Raw genomic sequence first — 8,249 nt, 5'->3', positions numbered from 1 at the left:
TGAATTTGAACTCAGGTCCTTCTGAGTCCAAGGCTAGAGCTTTGTCCACTGTGCCACCTAGCTGCCACACTAGCTGTGTGATCTTGAGCAAGTCATTTAACCTCTATTTGTCTCAGTGTCCTCACCTATAAAATGGGGCTAATAGTAGCACCTACCTCCAATATATTTGTTTGATTTGGATTAAATGGATTTCCTTTAATTTGGAGAAACAGGATAGTACTGCTAGAATGCTACTTTTACCATTTCTACATATTTGTGAGGATCAAATGAGATAATATTGTAAAATGCTTAATATCGTATCTGACACACAGTAGGTACTATATCCATGTTAACTATTGTTAGCTATTATTTTATTCACTGAGGTATACAACATTTAAATAGATAAACACAATACTGCATAATTTGAAGGGGAAGGGAACTAGCAATCATAGTTAAAAGGATCATTTTCAAATGTTCTCTTAGTTGGATAAAAACAATAGTGACATCTTGGAATTCTATGATAAAGCTATTCTTGTGATCTGTGCTATCAGAGTGTGTGGTGGAGTGAGGAGATAAGGATTTGAATCCCAATTCTGACACTTATTGGCTGTGGGGCTATAGACAAAGGGCTTAAGTTTTTTCAAGTCTCATTTTTCCCACATATAAAATGGGGACAATAATACATCTACTACCTAATTCAAATTGTTATGAGGAAAGTGTTTTATTTTATTTTTTTAATGAGGAAAGTCTTTTGTGAATCTTAAAGCACTCTTCCAGTGTGAGTAGTTATTGCTGTATGCCAGCACTATAGCAGGGTTCTACTGGTTTCCCAGTTGTGTCTGACTCTTCTTGACTCCATTTGGGGTTTTCCTGGCAAAGATACTGCTTTGCCATTTCCTTCTCCAGCTCATTTTTACAGATGAGAAAACTGAGGCAAACAGAATTAAGTGACTTGCCCAGGATCACAAAGCTACTAAGTTTCTGAGGCCAGATTTGAACTCAGGAGGATGTCTTCCTGATTTCAGGCTTGGCACTCTATCTACTGGGTCACCAACCTGCCCTGCAGCACCTAACTGCTGATACTTCTTGTAACTAAAATCCTTACTCATAGGGAAGGGCAGCTGGTGAAGAGCAAAGGGGAGAGGGTCAACCTTGGAGTCAGAGAAGCCCTGGGCTCAAGATACCAGGAGTTTTCTTGCTGACTAGATCACAAAATCCTCCAATGTATACTAGTCTAGAGAAATCAATCAAGAAATCACAATGGAACATTTATTGTGCACCTGCTAGGAATCCAGCTCTGTGCCAAGGGATGTGGGGAAAGAAAAGTAGGTGTAAAATGCCATCCTTGTCCTCAAGGAAATGTTAATCCAGATGGAGAGGCAAAGCTATCAAAAATGAAGCAGAGAATGATAGACAAGTTCTCTGTTATCTTATATGGGGGCAATAGGAATTCAGAAGAGAAAGCAGCATGGGATGGAAGTGTTATCTGAATTGGACCTTGGAGGCTGGCCCTACCCTTTGGATAAGAGGTTGGTTGTTCATCTTTCTTTTTTCAAAAGGATCAATGACATCATGGAAGGGTGTCTTGACTCTAGGGTGACTTAGATTTAAGTGAGCCACAGTTGCACAGAGTCCCTGGGCACTCGGTGAAAGAACTCTCCTAGCAACAGAGCCCCTACCTGCCTCTACACATCTGTGCCAGTCTTATTAATATATGTGAATTAATAATCCCTTATCTTATGATTTAATAACACTTTGCATTTATATAGACCCATAGTTGCTTTTCTTCCTCATATTTCCAAAACATCATGTTGCCTAAATCTAAATGCATCTTTGCAAGATAACTTTCTTGTTTCTTACTTATTAAATGGGGTTTCTTTACCCAATAGGCAGCAAAAAATGGTATCTAGATGGACAAATTATTGAGTAAGCTTTTACTCTCTTGCTGTCACTGAACACCCACTTTTCCCCTTATCTCAAGGGCCTCCCAGGATCACCAACTCTTGCTTCTTCAGGGTTAGACTATAGGAGTTTTCTTTTTCTTTTTTTGGACTGTAAGTTTCTTGAGGGCAAAGCCTCTTTCTATATCCTACAATTCAACAAACATTTACAAGTGTCTATTCTGTGGAGATACAAAATTTAGACAAGCAGCATTGTTATTACTCCATATTCTTCAAGATCTTTATATACAAATTCAAAATCACAACACATCATTTATATGTTGGTGAGGACCCAAATATTTGTTAAAAGATGTGGAGGAAGCCAGGTGTTTCTTGGCTGGCATGGTAGTATCCCATAAGTCAAAGCTATGTGTGGGGTGAGATGGCCCAGGAGGGAAGGGCAAGAGGGCTCCAGTTGGGTGAGAGTGGCATTTAAAACTACAGCCTGAACAAACCAAGCTAAATTTAATCTACCCCTTGAGAAACACTAGAAGGTACTGTTTTGTCAGGAGCATAAGGAGGCTCTTCTTGTCCCCAGTTGTGAATTATAGGATGTGCATCTGTAGGTAAAAAAGGCAATAAAGGTCTAGGGTCATGTAGCTACTATGTATCAGAATCAGGACTTGAACTCAGGTACCAAGGTCAGCTCTCTATCCACTGAATCCATGGAAGGGCATCCCTCCCTTCCTTTCCTTCCTTTCTTCCTGCTTTTCTTTTTCTTTTTCTCTCTCTCGCTACATATTATATGTGTGTACATATGATATATGTATATGCCACAATATATATGTATATGTATGTGTATATTTAACAACTGGCTCTCAAAAAAAGGACACATGTTTGAGTTTAATCTGCATTATTAACATTTTCCCATAATTTTCTTAAATAATTGACAAACCAACACATCAAACCCTGATTTGTAGCATTTGCTGTTGGTTGACTTCCGAGGTAGAAATGCTCATATCAAAAATTTAACAATTGATTCTCTTGAGCAAGTTTAAGCTAGCCCTAGTGCTCCTCTGCATATATATGAAGAGGACTTTATAAAAAGGCATCAATGTCTGTTACAGAGTTGACAGGCTTTCTGTCGCATTTCACTTCTTAAATGTCAGTGTTGATTCTGAAACTCCTTCCTGTTCCTTTACGAGGCTAGCAAGGATGTCATTTTACAATTTCTGGGATTTTATTTCATTATGGGGTTTGGTTTATCAGTAGTCCCCGTGTGGGCTCAAAGTTTTACAGAGAACTAAAAATCATCATGGTGGAAGTTTTGTCAGGACCTGGTATGCTATCGCTGACTAGTTCAAAAACCTTGACAGTTCTTTGTAAGAAAGAAAGGTGTTTCAAGATTCTTGGTGCAAGACCCTCTAAGGAGATGAAAATGTTGCTACCGAAGGTCCAGATGTTAGGAAATCATGAGGTAATTGTGTCTGGGAATAAACTGGTGTAGAGAAGTCCTAATAGGGAAAAGTGGCCATTAGCCACACAGCTCTCAATGAGGTCCAGACCTTTGCTCTTAAACAAGTAATGCCTCTTGCCAAAATAGCACATGCAGGGGATGAGTACAAAAAAAAAAATCTCATAATGTCGTTCACCTGAGTAGCAAACGCCCAATAAATATTCATCCCTGCAAGTCACTAAGCCTGTGACTCAAAAGCTGCTTAATTATAGGGCTAAGGCTATGAGATGAGAGAGAGAGAGAGAAAGAGAGAGAAAGAGAGAGAGAGAGAGAGAGAGAGAGAGAGAGAGAGAGAGAGAGAGAGAGAGAGAGAGAGAGAGAGAGAGAGAGAGAGAGAGAGAATGAGAGCTCTGCTTTAAATGGCCCTGAGCTATAGAGCAAAAAAAGGTCCTTTCTCCTTGTCCCTTTATCTTTATTTCTTTTCTGATAATTGAGATGAATAATCTCAGAGTTCAATTAGGTCAGTTTTCCTGGTAAAACACATCTTTTACTTAGAAAATTAAGAATCACAGGGGAGCGTATTGGAGGGGAATTTAGCACTCATATCAAATGTTGGCATGGAATATCAGCTGATCAAGAATATGATGAAAGGAGGCCCCAAGCTTGGGAAAATAAAGACTTTTGGAAATCAGGTTTAAAATACTTTGTCAGAGGAAGGCTTACTAGGGAATTGGCAATCATTGCTTACCTAGATGATATCTCTTTTCCTCAGAGGGTTGCTTGGGAGAGCAATGAGTTTGAACGCTTTTGGAAAAAGATATTGAAGACTGTAAATAATGAAGAATAAAGATTTTTGTTTCCTCAGGTCCCAAGATTCACCAAAAATGTGCATATAACTAATATGAAATCACATGGTCTAACTAGCAACTGAGCCTAGTTAGTGTCTTAGCTAATAAGTGCTTTGGCAACTGGCCTAAGGTGGCTTTGAAGATTTAGTTGCTAAGAGAAAGGGAGAAATCTGAAGAGACAGGTACTTTTCTTAGAATTTTTTTTAAATAAACTCTTTTCGCTAGAACCATGGCTTAGGAAAAGGATATGGTAGATTTAATTCCCTCAACTTCAAGCTCAAATAAACAAACATTCCAGCCTGTACTGGGATAAGAGCCCTGGGCTTCAGAGTCACCAGGCTTGGAATCTCATACCAGCTCTAGTATCTATTGATATTTACAGTTAGAAAGTGAAATTATCAAAAATGATTTTGACCTACTGGACCCCCTGAAAGGATCTGAATTAAATGATTGACAAGGCCCTTTCTAGCTCTGATAAGTTGTGGTTGGAATTTCTATCATGCGGACTCATACAAACATCATTCTTTGAGCATTGCCCAGGTCTTTTGACAAACACCTGCAATGTACTCTTTCCTTAACGTCCCGGAGCAGATTTCTTCCTAGATTAATGTATTACAACCTGCCACCTTACCATCTTCTGGTAAAAGGGAGCAGGTACAGTGCTAACCAGTAGGCTTTTGGCCAAAGCTGTTAGATGAGCCAGTAGCCCTAGCTCTGGAGTTAGACGATGTAGGTTCAAATTCCATTGTCTGATGGTGCAGTGGATAGAGTGATAGCCTTGGAGTCAGGAAGATTCATCTTGCCAAGTTCAATTCTGGCCTCAGACTCTTACTAGCTATGTGACCCTGGACTTGACCCTGTTTGCCTCAGTTTCCCCACCTATAAAATGAGGTGAAGGAGGAAACGGCAAACCACTCCAGTATCTTTTCCAAGAAAGCCCCGAGTCAGGTCATGAAGGGTTGGACACAATTGACATGACTGAACAACAAGTCCCTTGAGGGCAGAGATTCTTTTTTGCCTCTTTTTGCATCCCTGGTGCTTAGTAGAATGTCTATCATATATATACTAGGTTTTTAATAAATTTTTATTGATGGATTGATTGAACTCAATATGAGCCCACACTACAATATGGCACCCAAGAAAGCTAATATAATCTCACTCTGAATTATAAGGCACATAGCAGAAAGTAACCCTCTTTGCCTCAAGTTGCTTATCTATAAAATGAGCTGGAGAAAGAAATGTTAAACTAGTATCTCTGCCAAGAAAACTCCAAACGGGGTCACAGAGTCCAACATGACGGAAATGACTGATAACAACCTTGGTCAAATCACTTATTAAGTCACTTAATATGTTTTGAAGTACTCTTGAAGGCTTACCTAGGAATTAGATGACTGGTGATGTAGCATGCATTCTAGACAGTTCTGTTAATTCATTGCCCTAATCACGATCCATTTGTACCTCTCAATGAGATATGACCAGATAGTTTACTGCCAGAGTATCTTTGAGCTGCTTCCATTTCATTCTAATCTTTTTAAGATTGCTATTAAACTTGACAGGAAGATGACTCTGAAAAACACTAGTAGGATTCTCTTCTTCATTTGGCAAATACAGACACTAACTACACACAGCTTTCATAAAAGAAAAGGCTTTGTCTTGAAAAATAAATAAAAAAGCAGTAAATACTTACAAAATAAAAGGGAGGCTTTAGGGAAATGTGTAGCAATTATTCTGTTGTGAGGTTACCATTTCGAAGATCTGAAGGCAAAATTACATACTTAAAAAGCAATTTTTTTTTTCAGAAAATTAGTTGTATCAAAATTTGAATGTCTTTGAAGGGTGTAAAAATTATTTGTACTGAATAGCACAGGCATAGTGTTTGGACTGGGAGTTAGAAAACGTTTTTTAGTTGTGTAACCTTGGGCACTTCAGCGTACTTCATTAAGCCTTTTTTTTTATCTGTAAAACACATTTGAGGATGGACTAAGTATTCTTTAAAATCCCTTACAGTTCTAAAATTCTGTGATGATCTCCATTGATAAGAAATGCCTTTGGAAAAATAATCTGATTTTGTTCATTTCAATTTCATCTTTTGTGTTTCATTTACATCATTCAACTGAAATAATAGCATTAACATCCTTTGCTAATCAATCCATGCTGTCACTGCAGCCTTTTTTAGTTAGAGAAAATTCAGACACCAAGAGGTCAGAAATATGGGATTATCTCTTCCAAAGGTCAAGTCAATAATGCATTCTTTCATTTTACTCCAGCAATCTATCCTAATCAATAAACCTCATATTTGCCTTCTCATTAACATTTTGAATGAATGCTAGACTTTCAATTTTTTCAATTAGCAAACATTAATTTTCTCTGCCTTCCTCCTTCCTTCTTCCCCCTACTCCAGAAAAAAAGAAAAGAAAAAAAAACACTTTGGGAAAATATACAGTCAAGTAAAACAAATTCACACATTGACCATGCCTGAAAATGTATGTCTCATTCAGCATCTTAAATCTTTCTCAGGACGTAGGTAGCATGCTTTATCACTGGTCCTTTGGAATCACATTTGGTCATTGTGTATATCAGAAAAATAACTTATTTAAGAAATCTTATTTAATACGATATGCTATACACAACTGGTTTATAAATCAATCAACTAGCATTTACTAAGTGCCTACTATGTTCTAGGTACTGGGGATACACATATAATTTTAAGAGTGCTTGATATCTTTTTTTTTTGATGGTTAGCATTTTTTAGCAATAAATTTTTTTAATTATTTTTAATAAAATTTTTAAATTAAGGCCTATACATTGGAGTTTTTTTAGATATAATACTGTTGCACACTTAATGCACTATAGTGTAAACATAATTTTTACATGCACTGGGAAACCAAAAATTAGTGTGACTCACTTTATTATGATATTTGTTTTATTACAGTAGTCTAGAACCAAATCCATAATATCTCTGAGATATGCCTGTATGTCAGGAGCCTTCATTTCTTTAATGTAATCTCTCTCTTTAACCTTGTGTAGGATGGTTTTGATGTACATACATACACACACACACACACACACACACACATACATGTAATTTATCTTTCAAAGACCACCAACTTCTAAATCTAAATGTTTTGTCTTTGTTCATTTCTTATCCTTTTTGTTTTTTGTTTTTTTCTTCTTGATTTTATTTTATTAATTAATTAATTTCTTTGGCTAGGCAATGGGTTTAAGTGACTTGCCCAGGGTCACACAGCTAGTAAGTGTTATGTGTCTGAGGCCGGATTTGAACTTAGGTCCTTCTGAATCCAGAGCTGGTGCTCTATCTACTGTGCCACCTAGCTGCCCCCTATTTTATTTTATTTTTGATATAAATTTATTTATTTTTAGTTTTCAACATTTACTTCCACAAGAGTTTGAGTTCCAAATTTTCACCCCATCTCGCCCCCCCCCCACCCCAAGATGGCATGCATTCTGAATACCCCTTCCCCTAGTCTGCCCTCTCTTATATCTCTCCCTCCCTTCTCTTATCCCTTCCCCTTCTATTTTCCTGTAGGGCAGGATAGACTTCTGTACTCCATTTACTGTATTTCTTATTTCCCAGTTGCATGTGAAAACATTTTTTTTTAAACATGTGTTTTTAAAACTTTGGGTTCCAAATTTTCTCCCTCCTCTCTCCCCCCCCCCCCAATGAAAAGGCAAGCAACTCAATATAGGTTATACATGTACAGTTATGCAAAACACTTCCATAGTAGACATGTTGTGAAAAACTAACTCTATTTCCCTTAATCCTATCCTGCCCCCCCATTTATTCTATTCTTTCTTTTGACCCTGTCCCTCCTCAGAAGTATTTGCTTCTGATTACCCCTTTCCCAATCTGCCCTCCTCTCTATCATCCCCCTGCTCTCTTGTCCCTTCCCCCCTATTTTCCTGTAGTAAGACAGATTTCCATACCCAATTGAATGTGTATGTTATTCCCTCCTTAAGCCAAATCCTATGAGAATAAGATTCACTCATTCCCTCTACCTTCCCCTTTCCCCTCCACTGTAAGAGCCTTTTCTTTTCTGTTTTTTTTTGTGAGATAATTTACCCATT

This window comes from Phascolarctos cinereus, unplaced genomic scaffold (genome assembly GCF_003287225.1).
Source record: "Phascolarctos cinereus isolate Bilbo 61053 unplaced genomic scaffold, phaCin_HiC Scaffold_7;HRSCAF=346, whole genome shotgun sequence".
NCBI lineage: Eukaryota > Metazoa > Chordata > Mammalia > Diprotodontia > Phascolarctidae > Phascolarctos > Phascolarctos cinereus.
The sequence above is the reverse complement of the archived record's forward strand: the minus strand, read 5'-3'. Positions refer to the sequence as shown.